The sequence below is a fragment of the Mauremys mutica genome, chromosome 7, assembly GCF_020497125.1.
Source record: "Mauremys mutica isolate MM-2020 ecotype Southern chromosome 7, ASM2049712v1, whole genome shotgun sequence".
NCBI classification, from domain to species: domain Eukaryota; kingdom Metazoa; phylum Chordata; order Testudines; family Geoemydidae; genus Mauremys; species Mauremys mutica.
In genome coordinates, this window is record NC_059078.1 from 21,952,496 (window position 1) to 21,976,915 (window position 24,420).

General features: G+C 51.2%; 1 protein-coding gene across 4 annotated transcripts in view; it reads right to left on the reverse strand.

Moving 5' to 3' along the window:
* Positions 1-24,420, reverse strand: part of PLXNA1 (plexin A1) — a 290,782-nt gene that overhangs the window by 257,466 nt on the left and 8,896 nt on the right. Inside the window, exon 1 of one of the 4 annotated variants that reach the window (XM_045025436.1) lies at positions 18,774-18,992. The exons of 1 other annotated variant lie outside the window; for it this stretch is intronic. The gene's annotated coding sequence lies outside the window, so the exon portion shown is untranslated. Of the gene's footprint in view, positions 1-18,486; positions 18,550-18,773; positions 19,000-24,420 lie in introns of those variants that run through there. 2 more of the 4 variants (XM_045025438.1, XM_045025440.1) reach the window with 2 other exon arrangements.

Consider the following 24,420-nt stretch of genomic DNA (forward strand, 5'->3'; position numbering starts at 1 on the left):
TTAAAAACATATTCTCAAAGATTTCTCCACTGTTCCCCAGCTAGTGGAATCATTGTTACAAATTTCATATCATGCACACACAGAGTCTGGTCCAAAGTCTATTGAGAATGACTTCAATGAGCTCTGAATCAGACTCATTCAGATCTCAGTTACCTTTGGATTTATGCTGACGTATCTCCTCTGTCTTCATAGGAATTAACACTCCCACCCCTCTGCTTTCTCCTGGTGCAGCCTAGATCGAAGCCTAGCTTCACCCCACACAACGTGGTGTAGGGTGGAGAGTTGTCTAGTGATTAGAATGCAGACTGGTAGGCAGCAATCCCGGAGTCTATTGCTGGCTGTGCCACTGACTCACTGAGCAACCTTGAGTGAGTCACTTAACCTCCTCCTGTGCCTGGGCTGCCCCTACGGAGAAACGGGAAGGAGCTGAGGTGTACCTCTCAGGGGCTCTGCACAGTAATTACACCTCCTCAGATAAAAGGGGCACTATCAGTGCACAGTCACATTGCAACCATAAAACAAACAAACATGGGATTTATCGGAGGTATGTTTTTCCCTTTCTTGGCAATTCGGCATGCAAAGAGGCACAACGTTTTGTCCAGAGTGAACGAGTTCCTAGCCACCCAGCCCCCTTATATTTTGAAAACTAAAAATTTTTACATTCCCTGCAGAAAGCCACTTCTGAGCTGGCCCTGATCCCTTCCGAGATGGAAGCACAGCATTTTTCAAATCCCCAGCACGGTGGGCTGGGGCCGAGAGACGCACAAAGACCACACCCAGTCCTGCCATTAGCATTTGGTCCACACAAGAAAAGAGTAACCCAGCCATCAGCAGAATACGTTTGTTCAAATGTTCCCAGCGCCGTTAGGATCTTGATCGATTCTGGGAGAATTATAAAAATGCAAAGCTCCAGCTGCTCTGTCCATCTTTCCACAAGCACACCCAGGGATCTGTGCCCCACACACTTCCAATGGCATCTCTCTTTCTGTCCCATAAAGCAGATCTCTCTTTCCATTCATAGCAGCCCCCTTAATGGGGAGAACTGACAGGGAGCAGCACCCAGCTTTTTCCTTTACCACCTGCTGGCAAGGAGGCATTGCAAAGGTCTGGACTGGTCTAGGAGTGGGGCAGGGACCAATGCACTGCCTCCCAGCCCAAATGCAGCGTATGTCCTGTGGTCTCTCTCCTGTTTAATTAAGGGGTGCAGCCTGCATAATCTATGGGCCCTGGCATACAGTGCTTCATCTTGACCAGAGGCTGCTCAAAGCTATGTGGGGCACTGCATGCTGGGAGCTGGAGCTGCTCCAGCACACCAAAGATGAGGCCCCAGCAATCTGCTCAATTTTATGCAGATCAGGCACCGCCCTCAGGCTCCTGGTTAGTTAATGCAGCCCCTCAGCTGGGAGAAGTTAGAGCAGCCAGGTAATTAACAACAGACTGCTTGGCTGGCAGGGAAAGCCAGCCTGGAAGAGACAGGGCTAAAAATGAACAAAAATGGACATGTAGCAAAATTTGAATCTAGGATATTTTCCACTTCAGAATCAGAGATGAAATGAGCGGTTAGATTAGTGCGTCCATTTGGGGAAGGTGGGAGTGGGAGAGGAGATAGTGCCCTAGACTGAGCAGGGTGGATATGAGGAAAGTCTCACTTGATCTTAATCAGAAAGCAACAGCAGGTGTAGAACAGAACACACACGCTAGTATGTACCAGCAGTGAAGTCAACATCCCCGCTGGGTGGCTCTATAGCAAACTCTTGAAACATGTGGCTATTGAAAGCCTCGCTGTATCTTCCAGCCATAACCACCACCTCAGATCAGTGGGCTAGAGTTCAGGAAGGCTGGCCTTGTGCTTCCCAATGGGCAGAGTCCACATTTGGAAGGGAGCAGTTTCCACCAGAGCTGATCTTCCACTCCCCACACATTTCACAGCCTTAGGAGCTTCCCAGAGAGACTTACCCTGCACCCACATGGCAAGCCAGAGCCCTCGGCCACACTCACCACCTCCAGATCCAGCCTCCACTGCTTGCCCCTAGTATTCTCCATCCTATTCATCAGGCCTCTTGGCCAGCATTCCCACAGCATGGGCAGAGGGGGAGGGGCAGCCTAACCAGAACCAAAGCCAGAAACTCCCCTGTTCAATGGAGAGTGGATCCAATAAGGTCAGGCGAGGAGACACAAATGCCGAGGTCTCCCCGGGGGTGAGGGGCCAAGCTTTGCAAACTGAGACGGTGAAGCAGCATGGACTTTGCTTGCACACACACGCACAACTTGTCAGCTGGGAACTTTTATTCACTGGGCCTTACATGCATGAGCTCTGAGCCAGGAATCAGCGCCTGCCCACAGCCTCTCCAGAAAGACACTCCAAGCCCACCTGGCAGGGGGTGCTCACATCCCAGCCTGCTGAATGCCAGCGGCTCAGGGTAGAGAGAGAGGACAAGGGGAGTTAAGCTAGCTCCAGCTGTACTTCAGCCTAAGGCAGAAAGGATTAACACACCAGGCAGAGGCAGCCGTGCCAGGCCCCCTACTCTCTACTTATCCACATCTCTTGTGGAGATAAGCAGGCCCTAATCAGCCCCCATCACGCCAGCCACTGAGAAGGGTGGGACGTTCCACTGAAACAGTCCCGGCCATCTCTGTCCCCGCAGGCTGTAAGCTCCTTGGGGCATATGCTGTGTCGGCGTCACATCCATGGCAGAGCTACAGACATCGCCAGCGCTGCACTGACGGCCCTGGCGGAAGGGATTGGAAATTTCCATTAACTGACAAGAGAGGCTTTGCCTAGGGTGGGTGCAAGAGTGCAGAGGTAGGTTAACCCTTTCTATACTGCTACCCCCGGACCTGCGGTGTGACTATCATCTACACGCGTGCCACTGAAGCCAAGGGACCGTTCCAATGTGCCAGCGAGGCATGGTGCAGTCCAGCCCAGGCGTACCCTGTGTGCTCAAGTGGTACCTGCCATGCTTGCCAAGCTATATGCACACTGTACACCAGGGGTCGGCAACCTTTCACAAGTGGTGTGCTGAGTCTTCACTTATTCACTCTAATTTAAGGTTTCCCGTGCTGGTAATACATTTTAATGCTTTTTAGAAGTCTTTCTATAAGTCTATATATTATATAACTAAACTAGTGTTGTATTGTAAAATAAACAAGGTTTTCAAAATGTTTAAGAAGCTTTATTTAAAATTAAATTAAAATGTTGATCTTAAGCCACTGGCCCACTTACCCCACTGCTGGTCTGGGGTTCTGTTCACCTAGGCCGGCAGTGGGCTGAGTGGGGCCTGCGGCCGGGACCCCAGACCAGCAGTGGGCTGAGTGGCTCAGCCCACTGCCGCTCACGGGTTCCATCTGCCAGCTCCTGCCAGCCGGGATCCTGACTGCCGGACCCGCTCAGCCCACTGTCAGTCTGGGGTCCCGGCCCTGCCCACATACAGTGGGTACCTACCTTCTCCCTGGTTCTGGCCCATTCTCTTCCTCTCTCTGCACTGAGCTGAGGGTGGGAGTGCACTGAGCACAGGGCTGGGGCTGAAGGGTCTGGGCCAGGAGCTAGAATGAGGGAGGGGGCTCAGGGTTGGGGCAGGAGGTTTGGGTGTGGGGCACTTACCTGGGCAGCTCCCATATGATGTGAGGGGTGCAGGAGCTCCCGTTTGGTGCTCAGGGTGAGGATGGGGATGTGGGGGGTGCATGGGGTGTGGGGGGCTAGGGGTGTGGGGGGGTGCAAGAGTCAGGGCAGAGGGCTGGGGGCATGTGAGCGGGGTGCAGGTGTCAGGGCAGAGGGGGGGGCTGGGTATGAGACCCCCCACCCTAACTGGCCCCCCAGGACCCTCCTTGCTCCCTGTCCTCTGACTGCCCTGACCCCTATCCACCCCCCACCCCCTAACAGGCCCCAGAACTCCCATGCCCCATCCACCCCCCGTGCTCCCTGACTGCCCTCTCCAGAGACCCCCGCCCAGGATCCCACCCCCTATCCAACCCACCCTGCTCCCTGTCCCCTGACTGCCCCCACCCCTTATCCACCACCCCCCCAGCCTCAGACCCCTTACCTTGAGGCTTGAAGCAGAGCCAGATACACTACCCCGCGGGAGCGCACAGCCCCGCCCCGCCCCTCAGAGTGCTGCGCGCGCGGCGGCAGGGCTCCGGGTGAGCGGGAAGCGTCTTTCCCTCCCCGTGGAGCCAAACACTGCCCCACGGGAGCACGCAGCCCCGGCCTCCAGAGCTCTGCATGCATGGCGGCAGGGCTCCAGGGGAGGGGAGAAGGCGGGGGAGGGGCCGGCGGCTTGCTGCGCTCAGCCCAGTGCTCCAGCCCGGGATCGCGGACCCCGCGGCTTGCCGCGCCAGGCAGGATTTTTAATGGCACGGGGAAGTCCCAGCAGGCAGCCGCATGCCATTAAAAATCGGCACACGTGCCATAGGCTGCCGACCCCTGCTGTAGATCCATCCTGGATGAGAACAACGAGTGTCTCCCAGGAAAGGGCTGGGGATACTGTGGGCTGGTCTCTGCAAATGGAACAGGTGAGAATTGGCAGCAGCGGTGCAGGGAGCAACACATAATGTTCAAAGTAGCCCCACATGCAGCAAGCCCAGTCTGAACCTACCCCCATTCCAGCTTCTCCAACAGCCCCTCCACCCCGACCCGCTGCCTGAAGAGCAGGGGCCTGTGTCACCAAAGAGGGCCATGCTTGCAGGGCAGGCCTGCTTCACCTACCATCACTGCCCCCAGTGCCCCAGCCCGCACTTGGCAGGACCTCTGCTGCGGCACGATGCTCACTCACAAGCACGTGGATAGCACTAGACTCCACATGATGCAGATTGTTCCCCCAACGTCTGTCAGAAGAAATCTTCATCTCTCCAGCTCCTCCGCACGTACAGCAGAGGAGGGCCCCAGCGCAGCTGGAAAGCAGAACTATCGGTAACAAATGAAGGACACTCAGGCGTTCAGTGCCTAGCGAGGAAACCACCTGCGCAAAGGCTGTAGGGAGACAGCCTGCCTACGCGCCAGAGCAGGGGACTGAGCGGCAGGACTCCTGGGCACTATCCCCAGCTAGACTGCAGACTCACTTCTGCAGTGGTTAACCTCAGAGCTTCCCCAGCTGGGAAACGGGGATACGACCTATTGAGGTGAAGTGGCTTGAGTGTCTTGGGTGCACAGTGCTAAGTGCAAAACTTGAGCAGCAGTAAAGTTACACAGGCTTCTCTAACAACCCCACCCCCGCCCCCTAGTCGGGAATTTCAGGTGGGACTTGCCATGTTTACAGGCCACAAGCTGTGTCTGCCAGCTCAACTCCCCTGGGATCTGAGAGGCAAGTTGGACTCTTCACACTCAGGGACCAGCAACTCTCTGGCTTTTCCAGGGTGCACACGAGGGGTTTGCAGGATAAACCGGCTCAGCCCTGAGCCTGGAAATAGGGGAAGGGAGGCCCATACCTCCCGGGGCGGTGAGGCTGCTCAGGGCTTCCCCACAGAGTCCTGCCCCAAGGAGGCTTGAAGACCAAGTTTCACACTGAGTGTGATATTAACCCCTTCCAGTGCCTGCAGATATGCCTCAGGCAGCAACAGGAAAGCGGGGGAGGGGCCGCTCACATGTTGCTCTGGCAGCCTGCCCTAGTATTCTGTGCACAGCCAAGCTGACCTTAACCCCTGCAGCGCCAGGAGGACTGCAAGCACAGGAGCTTGTCTGCACCGCACTGAAAGGTGCACAGGGCTCCTGGGCCTCTCCCATTCCAGTCAGAGCAGCTGCATTGCAGTTACCTTGCTCAACGCAGGCAGCCACAGGATACATTGGCACAGTCACGAAGGGCCATTGGCACATTATGCCTGGCTCAGTCTCCAGCTAGCACTTTAAAGGGACACTGTCAGGTTAAAAACAGTCATAATGAAGATATCTAATTCCCTCCGTGGGTTACTATCGGGGCTTTAAATCAGCAAATGCGAAAGGCTTTTCGAAACCCAGTCAGCTTTTCACCACCCATGCAGTTTGTTTCCTTTTCCTGCACTTCACTTATCTCAGGAGAGGGAAGCTAAACTGGCCAGTTTCTCCTGGTTTTCATGCAATAGCCGCTGTGTCTGTGCAGCTGTGTTTGGGTTTCCAACACGGCGGGAGGAAGTTTACAGACAAACAGTGCTCTTTGTATTATGGTAGCATCTGACTACAAGCACCGGAGACTCCACCACGCCCCTAGGTATGTTATTCCAATGCTGGAGGCCATTAGTTCAGATCTGACCTGGCTGCTGGTTAAAGATCAGATGGAGAAATTCTACAGAAAGCATCTACAACCACCATTTTCCTTTCCGAGTCAAACCTAGTTTGTCACCTCCCTTAATGCGGCAGCGAGTGGTCATGGGGAAAGCTCGCCTGGGACGCAAATCTGATTCCTGACTGTGCCTAGGAGGGAACAACTTCAGGCTCAGCCCAACTTGTCCTGAGACCATTTCCCAGCTTGCTGGGGATCCTCTCACTCCCAGGTGCGCTCTCCATTCCCTGCTATAACAACCCTCCTGGAGGAGCTGAGCCCACGTCCCAGACACCAAGCCATTGCAAGCCGTTCTCATTAGCAGTTCAGCTCCATTGGCAGCCTCGGGTTGGGAAGGTCGGCAGGTGAAATTGGTGCTTAAGAAAGTGGCTCGTCCCATTGGCTTGTACCTGGCACAAAGCAGCAAAAGAACCATATGAGCCACTCAGTCCCAACCTGCAGTCCCTGCTGTTGCGCACACACAACAGATCCAGCCCCTGATTTTCTAACCCCGGGCTTCTCTTGATCAGAGATTGCTAGTTGGGCTGAATTTTGTGATGTGAACAAAGGGAGATGTTGCCATGGCCAAATATATTTCCCATCATATCCAGAGATAGGAGCTGAACCAAGGTCTACGGGGGGGAAAAAGGCAAATACACCAACCTTCAGCCACCAAGATGAGTTTCCATTTCATGCAACCTTGTTAGTGGTGGGGATTTTCTCCCCTTGCCCCCCTAAATGTATCATCGGGGGAATCACACGTCTGGGAATTGACCCCATGTACAGCAGGGGAACAAAGCCTCTAACTTTGGGGGGAGGGATAATTCAGTGGTTTGAGCATTGGCCTGCTAAACCCAGTGTTGTGAGTTCAATGCTTGAGGGGGCCATTTAGGGGTCTGGGGCAAAAATCTGTCTGGGGATTGGTCCTGCTTTGAGCAGGGGGTTGGACTAGATGGCCTCCTGAGGTCCCTTCCAACCCAGATATTCTATGATTCTAGATGTTGTTGCATCTGCTAAGGGCAAGCTGCCAGAACAGGGAGCCAGCTAGGCTACTAAATGCAGAATCCTAGTAGTCCAGGCATGATTCGGTGGAGGTGCTCTGCTCTCAGACTGCAGGGAATTACACTTACAGACAGAGACGCACAGATATTCCTTGCCTCCTAACCATCTGCTGCAAGCCCCTTAGTAGGCCAGCCCAGCCAGAGATACAAGCCAGCAATCCTCCCTTCCTAAGATCAATACATCTCCAGCAGCTGATCCCCGTGAGAGATTCTCTCTCCTCACACACACCCTTCACCTAGTAACCTAGCAAGAACACGGTGAGTCTAGCCTCCGGTGAGCTCAGCAACCCCACAGAATATTCACAGCCCTTTCGGCAGCAGGGAAACTTCTCTCCTTCCCAAACTCAAGCCGGGTAGATTTTGCAGCTTCCCTGACAGACTCACTCCACAGTGAAAATTCCCAGTTTACAGTAAAGGCAGGTGAACTGACTCTTGTCGTCAGCCTTACCTCCAATTCCCCTAAGCTCCTTGCTAATATGAGTCTCATGACGAGGTTTACCTGAGCCCAATCTGCTCAGCCTTTCCTTCCACAAGAGGCTTTGGTTCCCCTCCTCACTAGCAGCTTCTTTCATTGCAGCTCAGTCCCTGCTGGAAGCTTGGCTCTGCCTTCCCAAAGCACAGATGCTCCGGCCTGCAGAGAAGCCAATGAGAAAGGGCCCTTGGAAGTCAAGTCAGGACTCAGAACCACTTTCATTTCAAAGCTCCAGTCCCACAATGTAGCAAGAGTTTTTAAATTGCCCTAGGTGCAGCAGGCCTGGGAAAGCTGGAAGTAGGGAGATAACTTGAGAGCTTGCGGCATCTCGCTAGACCGCAGTAGGACGGGAGAGAGAGAAGCCTCTGAAAATATTCCAACAGCAACAAAACAAAGAGAAGGGAAACTATGTTTTAACAGCGTGACAGAGGCAGATACCAAAGGATCATGGAATTCAGTGTTTCAGAGTAGCTACAGGAACAGGGACAGGCTGGCAGGATTGGATGCAGTGCGTTTCGCCTTTAACGCCCTTGGTTCAAATCCATCCCAGGTCAACAGTGAACAAGTGTCACAGGCTAATGGCTGTGCATGCAGGAAATAAATTGATGGTCTCTGAGCAGCGCCTTGGGGACGCACACAGGTGCTGGAACTGGGGGTGCAGCAACACCCCTGGGCTTGAAATGGTTTCCATTCTATCCAGGGTTTACAGTTTGGGTCAATGGCTCTCAGCACCCTCACAATACAAATTGTTCCAGCGTCCCTGGGGACGTATGGCTGTACCACAAGGAACACCAGTGTACGTGATGTGAATTCACTCGTCAGCTGTTACTGCAAACAGGCCAAGAAGACTGGACTTTGTTCTTGCACTACAGACATCACCTTCCAGGAAGGGACTAAGGCGCATGGATGGATCCAGTGTCTTTTAGGTATAGAAATCCACTTTAAAATAATGAAAATATCGATCATAAGAGCTCAAGCAAGTGGCATCGCCCCATGGAGTGCTAAAGGATGGCCTTACTGCAGGGGTTCTCAGACTTTTGTACTGGTGACCCCTTTCACACAGCAAGCCTCTGAGTGCGACCTCCCATAAATATATAAAAAAGTGTTTTTAACGTAACACCATTATAAATGTTGGAGGCAAAGCGAGGTTTGAGGTGGAGGCTGACAGCTCACGACCCCCCAGTTTGAGAATATGTAATAACCTCGTGACCCCGAGGGGTCCCGACCCCCAGTTCGAGAACTCCTGCCTTACTGTCAAGACACAGCATGTTGCAATATATTGCACATAATCTGTGATCACCAAGATTTCAACATTCGCCCTACATTGCACATCATGGTATCAAAATGTCATGGTGGCAGCAGGGACAGAACTGGGATCCTTCCGCTCCAAAAACAACTGCCCATTATATTTGAGCTAAAGGAGATTCCTCCTTGACTGTGAGCAGTACAGGGCCTGTGACACATAGCTGAAGAGTTCCGACTCCATCCAAACGCAGTGGTGCACACGGGTATAACTGCAAGACTATGATGTAAATTACAAGAGGGAGAATGACTTAGCAGACAGGGCACTGGGAGACAGAAGATGTGGGTTTTATTCCTGGCTCTGCCACTTATCGATTGCATGGCCTTGGGCAAGTCACTTGTTTGGGCCCCCATTTGTCCTCCTACCCCGTTTGCCCTGTCTATTTTGATTACAAGCCCTTCAGAGCAGGGACTGTCATGTCTTGTGTATGCACGAACAATGTCTAACACAGTGGGGCCCCAATCTCTGTTGGGGCTTTGAGGTGCTACCATAATACAAATAATAATGAACAATAACTCCTGTCAATTTCACACAGGCCCACTCTGTGTTGTAAAGGCTCATCGACACACGCACAGTTCCAAACAGTCTATTTTGGAAACAATCCTGCTGGCGTTCCTGTGCATTTTCTGCTTTACTCCTCCCCCATTTCTTCCTGGGGACCACAGCCTGGAAAACAGGTTCTTGGCTTTTTAAGAGATCCTCTGGCTGCTTATTATCCCACCTGAGGCAATAACCACCACCCCCATTTGCATCATCACAGCTAGAAATGATTCTGTCACCAGAGAACAGGACCTCAGGTAGGAAACTACAGACTAACGCTGACAAATCAGAGTGTCTGTGCTCATGCCAACACTTCTAGGAATAAAAAGGACTAGGGAGGAGATGGGGGGGAGGGAAGTGTGACATAGCAACATAGCAGATTTGAGAGAGGATGAATTTCAAACATTTTCTCAAAGGCATCACAGCTCTAAGCTTCCCACGACAAACTCTAGACGTCTGCTCTTCAGAGAGTCTCTCTTGGGTTAGGAAATAATTCCCTCCTTCTTATAGAAGTAGAAACAACAGTCAACGCTTCCCTAGTACTCTCCATCCAAAGATCTCAAAGCACTTTATCATCTTTTATGACTTCATCCTCACCACCTCCTGGGGGTATACTTAAATCTCATTATTCCCATTTCATGGATGGGAAAGCAAGGCCTGGAGAGGGGAGGTGACTTGCTTAGAAGAGCCAGGCTTGACTGAAATTGCAGAATCTAAACACTCCTGAATCTGAATCCCAATTTTGCCAGAGTTCAGGATGCTCAGATTCATCCTGCTAGAGACAGACAGGATTCACATGCAAACTCAGGAACAAATCCAGACCCTGGTTCAATCTCTGTTGCCCAGTTACACAGCGAGTCCAACGCAGAGCCAGGATTAGAGCTCAGGTCCTCTTGACTCCCAGTGGTGTGTTTTAAAGGGATCCAGCCAACCCACTAACGAGACATTTTTCTAATCAATTAACATTTTTTTTAAATTAAAGTGCCCTTTAATCAGCATAGCTTGAAATTTATTTATTTGTACAAATATTGTAAGGGTTTTCCTGTTCTCCTGTCAATATTTATAAAAGGTCTTTACAGCAAGGGAGAAACTAACTGATTATATAGAGGACAAGTAAAATGGACTATACACACAGTGCTAAGAAATGCACAAAGTAAACACTTCTTTCTGTGACTGTCACCTCAGGTGTTACCTGTAACTATAGCAGGATTGGCGATTGTCGGGTGGATATATGATTTTCAACTTGACAGTGTCTTTTTAACCATTAGGCAACCCTTCCCCTCATCCTGTCAGAATGATCCATCATGCCAGTGCCCTGCCTCTGACAATGGCCAAAACCCAAACGCTTCAGAGGTGGGCAGCAAAGAACCCTTAAAGCACCCGATTAGTTGTACTATGGCAAGTACCAAGTGCAGAAATTTCCTTCCTATCCAGAGTCAACCGCTAGCATTTGTCAATGTGACTGTGGTTTCTGACTCATTGGGGACTCGATTCTGCAAGAAATTTGGGCATTTGGGCCCAATCCAGCAAGGCACTTAAGCACATGCTTAACTGAAAACTCAAGCAGCCCCACTGTAGTCAATGGGACTAAAGTGTTTCAAGTTAAGCATGTGCTTAAGGGCTTTGCTGGATCAGGGCCAGACCATTCAACACTTCACAGGACGGAGGCCAGGAATGAAGGGCCAAGTGCAGGAGATCTGACAGATACAGAAATCAGCTCCGATTCTAAATGTTTAGCTTACTTTCTGTAAAGGGTATGAAAACAAGACTCTCTCCTAAACTCCTGCATTGTGGACGGCAGCTCTGCTTTGGTGAACTCTAAAGAAAACATGAATCACTCAACACTTATCAGTTCAAAACACCCGTGCAATTAACAAGATTTTTTTTCCTACAGCATAATTATATACATTTTAATGCAATTACCACCTCTGTATTTTGTACATTAAACAGTGGGCAACCAAAGGAAGAGAGATACTTTCTTTTTCTTGGCTGAGCGTTCCTGAAAATAATAGTATATTGCAAACCTGCCTTGCCTAGAGGGGTTTGTCTTTACAAGAAAAGAAGGGAGGAGAATAGAAAAGGAAGATGCGGGGAAGAAACAAAAAGAAAAAAAATGCAAGTACAATATATGGTCTTCCCCTGCTGTTATACAATTTGTAAGGTGCCCTGCACAGGCGGCTGGACCCTGGAAATCAACCCTCTCCCAGGCATCACATCCATCCCCAACAGCCAAAGAAAAGGAAAACCAAATAAATAAAACAAATGGCCATCAGTCAGTCCCCAAAGCTGGGGTCATTAGGCAGATTAAAGTTTCCAAGCTCTGGCCAGCGGCATGGTTAGCAAAGTGCAGTTAAAGTGCCCAAATTGGATTACTACTTCTCTTCGGTCTCAGTGCCAAGTTGGCCAGCAGATTGAGGGATACATGAGATAGCAAGAGGGGAGGGAGGTGGAAAGCCCGCAGGCTGCTCTGCAAGCTGTCGGCCATTGAGCAGCCTTAGCCAGGCTACTGCAGTACAGAGTCACACTACATGGGGGTGAGGCAAGGCTGATGGTGTTAGCTGCATTTGGGCAACTCTATTAGAGACACCAAGGGGGGATTGCAGAGGGGCTCCTAACACACACACTTGGGTCGCAGGACAATGTAGGAGCACTGTCTACAGGGTCAGGAAAGGGCAGGCCAGTTGTTGCGAACTGACTGTGTCACCTGAGCCATCACAGCCCCATCACCCTTTCCACTTACTCCATCTAGAGCTCTCAGACCACTTTCCCACCAGTAAGGCATCATCATCATCCCCGGCTGCACAGATGGGGAAACTGAGTCACACAGGGGCAAGGCGACTTGCCCAAGGCCACCCTGCAGGTCAGAAGCAGAACTCAGGTCTCCCATATCCCAGCGCCATGCCCCAACTACTAGACCGCAGCTGTCCCAGGAAGCCAGAGAAATTACCAAACTAATCTAGTGTTTAATCAATAAAAGAATACTCTGTATTCAATTAAACCACCACCACAGTTCAGAAAGGATTCTGTCAACGCTGAAAGCAACACACCAAGCACATGTGGAGCCTTGGACAAGGGTTAAACGTTACCCCCTTTGTTACAGTGTTCTGGTAACTGTAAAACCATCATCCGTCACAAGACCAGGATTATATTCTATACTTTGCATTTAGATAGCACCTTACATCCAAGGATAAATAGGGAAAAAAAGATAACTCAATTCAGTTTAAGTTTGACAGTCTAGATGCAGGGTTTGTATTTTAAGTTGATTTAAATTGGCTTAAGCATTTTGTCACGTAGGGAACAAGGAGCTTTGGCAGGTGTTTTTCATGCTCGTCCTAAATAAAGAACATCAGTTTTTAACAGTGAGGCTTTGTTAGCCAGTGGGGCTACATTTAATCTCCCAGTCAGAGAGATTTGCTTGCAGTGGAAAGGGTTGGAAGCAGCGGTGGTGCAAAAGCAAGGGAGAAGTTGGGCTAGATCATAACCGCAGCATCTAACAGTAAAGGCTGCTCCAACAGAAAACGCATGGATATGGCCGAGCTGCTAGTTTGAATGGTTTCACTTTAAAAAACAAAAAGTGATTGTCACCTGTGTTCCCCTCCAGAACGAAACTAGCCCTGCTCCTGCTACCAGGTCAGAAGACTTCTTTGGCATGAAAGGCATTAGACACAGTTAAGCCACACTGTGTTTGCTAAGGCGGCCCTGTATCCAGTCAGTGCTGTTGGCGCTGCAGAAGGCCATCAGGATTTATTTCTTAGTTAGCACTTCACCACCACGGTGCACATGACATTTGCTCAGACAAGACTCCCAGACGTATCTGGATGAACAAGCTGTCTGTGTTTACATGTGCTGTACCCAGTGCATGCCGCGGTAACGGCACCAGAACGCAGGCTGTGTGTGTCAGAGACAGTCAGGACATACCAGCATCCCCCCGTAGATCAGATCTATAAAGGGGAGTTGTTTAGAATGCAGCAGCCCCCGGAATGTGCCACACGCTGCACAGACACAGGGTACAATACATCAAAGCCTCTGCTTTCAATGGGGGCACCAGTGCTCAGCTGGATACATATGGGGCCTGATTTTCAGAGAAGACGAGCACTCACAACTCTCACTGGCCTTAGGTGGAGCAGCAGGTGCTCAGCATCTCTGAGAAATCAGGCCCCAGGCATCTCAGGTTGGGCACCCAACCAAAAATGGATGCATCCAAAATAATCAGTGTCCACCTTTGAACTAAACTCCCGATTTCTCAGCCTCACACACACACCAACCCGAAACTTCAGTTCCACTGCCCTTCCTCCATTCCCACCACACAAATGAGCAGGTCACTGCTGGGAAATTAAGAGGATACATGCTCAGAGGAGTTCGTTGGCTAGACTCTTACAGACATTGCAAAAAAAGCGGGTCTGGAGAAGGTGATGGGTGACCGTGAATAGCAACCCAAGATCTCTGTGCACTTCAAATATTTTGTTCTTTATGGTTTTGGTCACATAGACCCTGATACAGTTCAACATCTGTGTTTGCAAGGACCCCGGTGCAAGGCCCCAGGGCAAAAAGCCCAGCAGGGGGAGGAGCGGTGGTGGTGCCAAACTGCCATAATCTGCACCTGCTGGGCTGCAGAGGTCCAGAAAAACCAGGGAAGTAGAGAGTCCTGAGGAGGTCTGGGGCATTTAAGGCCAGCTGGGGGATGAGCTGCCAGAGGAACCAAAACTATAAACTAAAGCTGTCCCCACATCCACTGAGATCCCCAGAGAGGGAGCAGCCACACTTCCCTTGGCTTGTCCCAGGTGCGGAGAGTTCTAGTTTACACACACACGCCAGCACCCGTGGCTCTGGGCCTTGCAAAAGTAAGAAGTCAGTCAAACAGCAACAAAGACCGGAAGCCAGCCTGGGCCTACAGAGTAAACACAAACAAGAGTCCGTCATTAGCTTCAAACTGAGGGCCAGACAACCGGGTTCAAAGGGAGAGTAACTCCACTGAAATACACAGGCTTGCACTAGATTTACACCACACAGTCTGGACCAAAGGGTTTATTTCTGTTCTCCCTCTAGGTTTCAGAGAGGAATGGCTGGCGGGAGAGGATGAGCGGCACGTATCCACGGTGCACAGGCAAGGCGTACGCTTTTACTGCCCCCTCAGATTTCAGCAGTGTAAGTCTCCCACTAAATAACAGCAGCCATAAACACTGATGCGTGTCCCTCAATCCCATCACAGCTTTAGTGAGGAGGGGCTTGTTTGTCTATTTCAGTGTTCTCTCGGCCTTTAACAGGAAAGGTGCTTCTAGATAGAAGCAAAACAATTTTCACATCCAGAACCACAATCCAAGTGTTCATGGAGGTTGATTCCCAGGCTCTAACCCAAATTTTACATCTCAGGAAAGGGGGCTAAGCGGGTAAAATTTTAGGCTTTCTTCCATTCCCATCCCTCACCATGTCTGTTTAAGAATGAGCTCTTTCAGGTATTGATATCTTACTGCACTAACAAAAATACAATAAAAAAATAATCTTTAGAATGTGATCTACAGAACAGGAAGCCCAGCGATCAAACGGTGAAAGACAAAACCATCCCCCTGGCTGCTGTTTCTTTACAAATCCATTGGAGAGGGACAACACATTATTCCTCTCCACTGGGATCTTAATCCAAGGAGACAGATCTGTTTAACTTTTCTGCATAACAGATGACACTGGCTGCATTCAAGTAACACGTAGATCTGGAATGGGGTGCACTGGATTCCCAGCTCCGCATCCTAGTGGTGTATCTGTATGCTACATGATCATCTATTTTGGACCCAAACTTCCTTTCCACCCACGCAACCTTGATACTGTCTTGCTTCTCTTAACACTGTAATTTACTCATATCAGAAGAGCTGAACTATGCAAATACTCAGAGGCAAAACCTTCTCTCTTTGTAACCACTTAAGAAATTATCTCCACATCATCTAGGAAATTTCTACCTTGCAGATTTTCCTTGGCTTCCTTACTCGGCACATTCGGTCACTGGTATCTTGAGAGAGATACACCGAGTCACTCATTTTACCCACTGAGTATATACAAAAGACCTTGAGATTGTTCAGGAAGCAATTAGACGCTGTTCGGAGGAAAATGGTGTTTTCAAATGGATAACCTTTGATGTAGTCAACAGCCTTTTCTTGTCCCTTTTATCTGCCCCCTTGCAGAAGAGATGAATAATTTTCATTCCTGCAAAAGGCCAACGACACACTCTTATATGGAATACTCCCTGTAAACTGATTTTATCTTAAGCAAGACAAAAAGTGCCTCCTAAATGCAGCTCATCTTCACAACTTTTCTCCCCTCGGAGGTCCTGACATAAGAGGATGATCATGAATTTTTATTAGCATGTTTGCTCTTGTTTTTCTCTCCCTGAAGCATGAGGGACAAGGGAGTTAACAAGTAAGGCTAATGCCTGTCTTTTCCCTCCCAACCCATCTCATCTTTAACCAGTGACCTTCATGTCAAGTTCTGCTTACATACTGGCTCTCCTCACCCCACCTCCCTCAGCACAAACACTCATACTTTGCTAGGGAGAGAAGGAAGAATCTGACTGCTGTGAGGAGCAGGGAAGGCAAAAAACACCTAGAAAAATAGGGATGTAAGTATTCCACAGAGCATGCCACTGAATATTTGCAGATCCCTCCCCACAAGCACACTGGAGCTGTGTGTGTGTGTCCAGTCCTCAGCACAGTGCTATATGTAAGCGGTCAAGGAAAATAAACGGAGAGGCAAATAGCTCTTTTCACCACCTTCCACGTTATTAGAGGGCTTCACACACACAGTGGTACATGTATAGATGTATATAAATCCACCCTGTGCAACTAGATATGGCTATAATCACAGATACACATTGTGTGGAAGAGCACAGTGGCCTTTCACAAACTACAGTATAATAAATGCTTCACCCATATATGGCGCTTTACCTTTTTCAACACACTGCAAACCTGAATTAATCCTCACAACACTCCTGTGTGAGCCGGTCATTCTCCTTATTTTAAAGATGGGGAAACTGAGGCACAGGGAGGTGAGGCGGCTATAATGCTCTGCACATTTCTCTGCATATAGACTCACCTCAACTGCCCATTCCAGTGGATGCAAGGAATAAGCCAAGGAGAGGTCTCTAGACTGAGCTGTTTGGTCAGTTTCACTAGCGCAGCTGGGTTAATGCAGGCAGTGGAGGAAATTTACTAGCACAAAAAATAGCTGCTTCATCTTGGAAAGAGGAAATCCAGCATGGGAATGAAAATCCTCTCCATAGGGCAATAGCAGCTGAGACCCACGCACCCCGGGATGCACCCAGGGAGCCTTGTGTACCCCCACAGCCCACACAATCCCCTGTCTGGCTATACCCACTGCTGCCTGGGAAGATCTGGCGAGTCACCCAAGCAGGGAAGGATGCCTCTCTGTCCTCACTCTGACCAGCTAAGGCCCGGAAGGCATCTCCTCCAGGAGCCCAAAGCAGGAGCAACATCAGCCCCCATGCACGCTGTGCTTCCCCTAATAAAAGATGAACCGTACACTCCAGGCAAAGTTCCGCAACCCCAGACACCCAGAGAAAGAAGCAATCAGGCAGGGCTTGGGGACACCAGCTCTTCCCCCTCTCCCCCAGACACCCACAATTGGACAAGCACAACACTAGCAAGAGTCAGACCTTATATATCCCTTAATAAATTATGCACAGGAAAAAAGAAAGACCCCCATCCCCCACCTGCCACCACCCACCAAAAATATCCGTGGTGAACAATCGGAGTAAACTTTTCCCTTTAAGCCCAGGCTCTAGGGAGGGGAGATGCTGATGGAAATAAATACAGTCTAAAGCGCTATCTTCACTGCCGGATCCATTCCAAGGATGACTCGGAGTTAGTCACTACTGCAATGCAAAGCTATTTCCCAGCCTTGCAGCCTCCAAATCCGGGCAGGATTGCGTTCCACCTCAAGCCCAGATCCAGCTCTTCTCTAGAACAAGTCCCCAGAAAGCAGGGGCTGGAGAGGAGAAGATGCAGTGCAGCTTTCACAGCCTTCACTGAACGCCCCATCTCCCCACAACAGCCAGATCGCTTCCCTCCGTAGGACTTAAACAGGGAGGAGATTTATTTTACAAATAAAATACAATACCAGGCAAATGTAAATGCAGAGAGATCTGGCATGGCTTTCCCTCCTGGCTCACTCCCTGCCATGCACACATACAATCCATCCTGCCTGCTCCAGGATCTCCCCTCCTTCCACAGCCCTGCTGCATTCCCCCTTGTGCTAGCTCTTCGGTACCTTCCACATTGCCGCTGCATGTTGTGACGGGCGGGGGGTGTCTCTCCCTCGCAGCCCTCCTCATGCAGGGAACCAGCAGTAGCACGTTTTACCCAGAGAGAGCATTTTAAGCTTTAAGATATTTCTTCTCCCCCATCTATTCTAAATTAAGCGGTTACAACCACATGCTGATCAATTTCAGTCCTTTCCATTTCATCCCCCCACTACACACACCCTTTAGTCAATTTCAAAGGCAGCAGATTTCCTTGTCCTCCACACTTTTAATAGCAAACCCCCTTCACGTTCATTTTAAACTCTTTCCGCTCCAACCCTGCCACATTTCAGGGGAAGCCATTCAGACTCATTTTGAAGCAGATTTCCCCTGTGCAATCCACCCACCCCCTCTGATGCTTTTCGGCTAGGCGATTACCCTCTTCTCCCCACACCCCCAAACGTTTTCTGGTCTCTCTAGTTTACATTCTTCCAGCACCGGCAGAACACAACGCGCGCGCACACACACAATCACAGCAGCGATCCCACCCAGCAAAAGAATCCAGCAAACTCCTCTTCCCCTGTGCATGCGAAAAGAAAGAAGGATCTCCCCGTAGGGGGAGGGAAAACTGCAAATCCTACCCCAGCACAGCACAGGCTTCCCGAGAGCTGAGAAACGCAGAACATTTCCCTGTCTGTGTGTGTGTGTGTCTCTCTCTCTCAGATGGGGCACAACTGTTCTAGAGACAGGCTGGGAAACAAGGAGAAAGGCATTTTGCAATCCCCTCACCCTCCTGTACAACCACCTTTCCCGTCCCTCTCGCTGCACAATCACCGCCTCTTTTTTTTTAGAAGGGGGAGAGAGAAAAAAAATCCACGCATCCGATTCCTGGGAACTGAAGGAGTAAAGTTGGATTCTGGTTACTTACAGCCTGGACCGGAGCTTGCTTCAGATGTGCCAGCCATAATTACATTCCACACCAACCAACTAGCCCTCCCCCCTCCCTGCAAGCCGGGGCTCCGCGCCTCGCTCGCTCCTCCGCTGCCGCCGCTGCCTCTGACCAGCATGAATGGAATTGGAATGGAATGCAGCGCAGGGTTCCAATGGAACTCCAGCCTCGATCTGACTTCCCAGGGAGAGCGACTGAGGCACACGTTCAAAGGGGCAGCTGCTGGCTGCTCCCCCAGCGAGCCCCTCTAGAGGGCGCCCTGGCCTGCGCAGACTGGCGCACCGAGAGAGGAGGAGGAGCGGAGGAGCCGAAAGGGGCGGGCACCCCGTTAAAAGGGCAATGGCCGAGGGGCTGCCGTAAAAGCGGCAATGCTTTTGTAAGTGCCAGAAGGCTCCACAAGGGCTGGAGGAACCTGCAGGTCCCTTGTTCTCAGCTCCCCAGCAGGGCAGGAGGGTGGTTGCGGGGGGGAAGCAAGTGTGCTGGCAGCCAAGCCCAATACTGCTGTGCAAGTTTACAGCACCCTCCAGCCAGGGATGGCAACAACTCTCAAATGACCGAATTCTGCTGCCCATTGTAGCATCACCACAGTTTTAAAAGCGTGGAAACTGAGGCACACACCAAGAGGCCACGGTCACAGGGTGACTAAGGGCAGAGCTGAAAATAGAACCCAGGAGTCCTTTTTCCTAGAGCCCTGCTGAAGCTACTGGATCACATACCCTCCCAGATCCAGAAACAGAACCCAGGAAACTTGACCCTGTGTCCACCGCTAGACGGCACTTCCTCTCAGAGCCAGGAACAAGGCTCAGGAGACAACTCTCCATTCCTTGGTCCAGTCACTAGACTACCCCGCCTCCTTAAGCTGTGAATAGTTTGGACTCATGTACTTAAAATCAGATAAACATAGAATGCCTGAGTTTCACTGCTATGGATACCAATCACTTTAGTTAGCAAGCAGGGGCGGCTCCAGGCCCCAGCACACCAAGCACGTGCTTGGGGCGGCAAGCCACTGGGGGCGCTCTGCCGGTCGCCGCCAGGGTGGCAGGCAGGCTGCCTTCGGCGGCTTGCCTGCGGAGGCTCCGTTGGTCCCAAAGGCAGCCTGCCTGCCGTGCTTGGGGCGGCCCTGTTAGCAAGTAATGACCCAGCAACAACTGTCTGGTTGTTTAATTTGTGCTTCCCAGGCCTAGGTAAAGGAAAATAAACAACTGCATCACAATAATAATATTTTGCATTTTGATACTACTTTTCAAAGGAAGGGCTCAAAGCACCTTACAAGTTATTAACCACCTCTGGGAGTCCAGAGCATCATCCCTACTTTACAGTTAGGGTAACGGCCAGCACCAAGACATTAAGTGGCTTGCCCAAGGTCATGTTAATTTTCCAAAGGTCGTTCTGACTTGCCATGCATTAGCGCCAAGTAAAAGGCAAAGCCGGGACTAGAACCCCAAGAATCCTGACTCTGTGCCCCATGCTCTAGTCATTTAACGCTCCCTCCCTTTATTGTTTTTCATCCTGAAGGATCCCAAGATGTTGCATAACCCACATGCATACAGTATAACAGCTGAGCAGCACCGCAGCAGAAGGCAGGCAAAATGTTGACCAAGGAACCCAAGACAAACCCCAGTACGCACAGCAGAGAGGCTCTGGATTTTAAAGGCCTCATCGGAAGGATCACACGTCAGCATTCTCCCCAGTACCATGGCAAGAGCACTGATGCCCAGGCTGCGCAAGGTTGCATTGGCACGGGGGCACTGTCTAGATACTGACATGGTTGTTAAAGAAAAACAGCCCCTCAAAATGCAGGTAGAAAACAAGGGAATATTTTCCAAATTAAAGAGACCAAAAATTGTTAGGGGGAAAACAATATCCCCGGCCTCCTAGGAAAGCACTGCAAACTCTAGACAAGGGGTGGGGGAGGGCTGGAGGGGGGCCATTCAGAGCCAGTCCAGGCTTGTGGTATCCCAGGACCAGATCAACCTTCCCAGGCACAGATCAGGCTATTAACAGACAGGGCTTTGGGGCTAGAAAATTCTGCAAGGATCTTCCCCTGCACTTCCCCTAGGATCATGTTATCAGAGGGTGGGACAATGGTAGGAGTGAGGGACAATGTGCCTCCAGCCCTCTCCTTCCAGCCTCCATCCTCACTCCACAGAGGGGGCACCATGGGGACAACACCTCAGAGGGTATGACTCCACCACCACCCTGTACATACTATGTGCAGACACGGTGGCCCATCTGAAGGTGGCTCAGTGGCGTACAATATGAAATGAGTTTGGGGTCCTAGGACCTATTCTGGCCCCTTTCACGGGTGCAGAGAACCCTGACCCAGTGGACCTGGCACATGTCCAGCCTGCCACAAAGCACACAGAAGATCCTGGGGAGACCACAGCTGCAGTATCTTTGCCATGCTCCCCAGGGAAGGGCACAACGGCTAAGGATACAATAGGAGTTGTGGAGCAGCTGCCACTTTGTGGCCTGTGAATTCCTTCCCCAGGCCCAGTGGGGGGGGCCCCCAATGCATAGAACAGCCACATGGGCTCAGTGCTGGTTCCAAAAGCTAGCCCTTAGTCCAGTTCCCAGGGGACAGATGGCCACACATCCCAACCGACAGTAGTGGGCAATGTCTGCCAAGAGGCCCATGCAGACTGGATTCCTGGCCTGGGGCGAGTGACATCGGCAGGGGGACACGCAGGAATCTGGCCCCTCCTCTGCTCATGCTGTGTCCATTCTGCAGCTAGACAGAGGACTCTGTGCTCCAGAACTGTCAGTTCAGTAACTTTCACTGGCACTAAATTCACTTCACTTAAAAACAAAATTATAAAGAGGAGAAATAATAAAAGCCATAAACAAGACTAAATGACGGTTTGAGTTGATTATTTGTCTTTTAAAAACGCACTCCGTGCCAGCCACTTTTATCGCTTCCATTTTTTCCCTTTACTCTCTGCTCCTTGTGACACTCTCTTATCATCCAAGAAAGCAACATTGCTTCCACACTGAGCTGTATCCTCCCGTGGCAAAGGGGCCCTGTTCTTTCCAAACACCGCTCACCTCAGAACCAACTCACTACACCAAACACACGTCTTGCAGGATATTTATCCCCAAAGAGTAAAATGTAAGGAATCTGCAGGAAGCTCATAACTGCTCAAGTCTCATAGTCATTTTGAGCTGTATATACAGGTTATATTTATGGAATAATGTATTGATACTGAAAGTATGCTTCATGACTTGGCGTAGAAATTAGTCACCAGAGGTCCTGTGTCTCAGGGATTACCCATTCAAGCAAGAGGGAGTTGTCACCCCCCTACTGGGCTGGGGACACAAGGCAAGGTTCTATTGTCTACCCTTGCCACACCCCACTGAATGGAAAATCATCAGAGACAATGACAAATAACTGAAACACTTGGTGGTGAAAAGGAACAGTATAGCAGGCAGGAGATGGCCCTGGCTATGAAGCAGGGTGTCGGAGAAAGCACTCTGTATCCATTCACTGAGGAAACCCGTTAGGGAGCAAGGGGCTTTCATGAACATGTGGATCTTGTGCAATCAGTCAGCTCTGTAACAGACTGAACTTGGTGGAGATCCTACCTTAGTATATAGGAAAACTAACTGTTGGGGCTTGTCTACACCACGCAGCTTTTAGCAACACAGCTGTGTTGACACAGCCTTGTCACTAAAAGTCGGCGTGTATAAACGCTCTTTGCTGGTACTTTGTCAGCACTTTTGCTGACAAAATACTTCCAGCCCTGCCAACAAAGCTGCATTCACACTGCCACTTGCATCGGCAAAACTTTTGTCTTTCGCGGGGGGGCTTTTTTAAGTACTCATGAAAGATAAAAGTTTTGTCGACAACTTCGCAGTGTAGACAAGCGGTAAGTGTGAACCCAGGTTCGTGGTTAATAATTCTGTTTTGAGTTGTAACCAGCTGTTTCCACCACTTCTTATCTAGTTTAATCTTTAGTTTCTCTTAAATAAGCCTACTTTCGTTTTATTATAAGTGCTCGCGGGTTTACGGTAAAATGGTAAACGGAGCTACACTGCACTGTTGGGTGCAGAGGATCTGGAATTTCTGTGAGTAGCCAGTGTCAGGGGCTGGATATCACAGGGGAATGATTCAAAGGAGACTTGGGGAGGGGGGCGCACCTACTGTTAATCTGCAGGGTGAAGTCAGGGCAGGGCCAGCTCTAGGTTTTTTGCCGCTCCAAGCAAAAAAAATTTTGGCTGCCCCCCACCCCAGCCCTGGGCTCTTACCCCCCACCTCTGCTGCCCCAGCCCTGGGCTCTTACCCCCCCCTGCCCCCCCTGCCACCCCAGCCCTGGGCTCTCTCTTCCCCACCCACCCCCTGCCACCCCAGCGCTGGGCTCTCTCTTACCCACCCACACCCGCACCCCCTGCCGCCCCCCAGCCCTGGGCTCTCTCTTCCCCACCCCCACCCCCTGCCTCCCCAGCGCTGGGCTCTCTCTTCCCCACCCACCCGCACCCCCTGCCGCCCCAGATCTGGGCTCCCCCCCACCAGTGCTGACTCCGCCCGCTCCTCCCTTGCCTCCAGCCAGTCCGGTGCTGGCAGGGTCGGGGTGAGCAGTGGGGCTCCTGGGCCGCACCTCAGCCCAGGGTCCCTCCAGCCAGGGCTCCCGCCTCCAGGACCAGCCAGGACCCGGGAGGGCAGAGCCAGGGAACTGCCCTGGCAGGGGGCTGAGGAGTAGGGGCAGGGTAGCCCCAGAGGAAGCGGAGCCCCGGAGAGCAGGACGTGGGCCCCGCACGGCAGCACCTTGCCCTCCATGGCCCCGCTGCTGCTGCTTCTTCTGGCCGCCCTGCCGCAGTCCCTGGGCAGCTTGGGCTGCTTCACCCAGCCCTGGCTGCGGCGTTGGAGGGCGGCCACCCTGCGGCACCTGCAGGTGGCTCCATGTGCCCCGCGGGGTGGCCCCCAGCCCGAGTGTCCCCTGCTCGGAGCCTGCCTGGCCCAGCCACAAGATGTGGCACTGCTCCCCCATGGCGCGAACTGCAGCAGCCCCAGGGCGCCCCTGGTGCACATCGTGCCGCTGCTGCCAAGGCCGGCTCTAGGCTTTTGCCGCCGGAAGCAAAAAAAAAAAAAGGATGTCCAGAATGCTACCCTTGAAAATGTGCCGCCCCAAGCACGTGCTTGGCTTGCTGGTGCCTAGAGCCGGCCCTGAGTCAGGGCCAGAGGAGCCCAGAGGAGAGTGCCTGAGTGGCTGAAAGGCTGGTGGTGCCAGGGAGCTGGTGGTGCTACCCAGCTACCACAGGAAAGAATCCCTGTCCCTGGAGGTAGGGGAGAACAAGATGACTCACAGTCTTACATACCCTGAGAATCATCACCCCTCCCATCTGCCAACTCCTGATTCCTCCCTCCCCCTGTACTTCCCTCCACCCCCAGTGAAATCACTGCACCTGTTTGTTCCTTTCTTTCTCTGCACACTAGGATTGCCTGGGACATCAGTGCCCGCGCACCACCCAACCAGCAGAGGGCCTCCTACACATTTTTGTAAGTCCCACAAAAATGGCGACTGTGTTCTTTTTCCTATGACATTTCTCAATTGGACTGTGATCCTTTTTAACAACAATGAGATATGTCAAGTCAGAAGTGCACTTCAAAAGACAGTGCAAGGACTTCGTG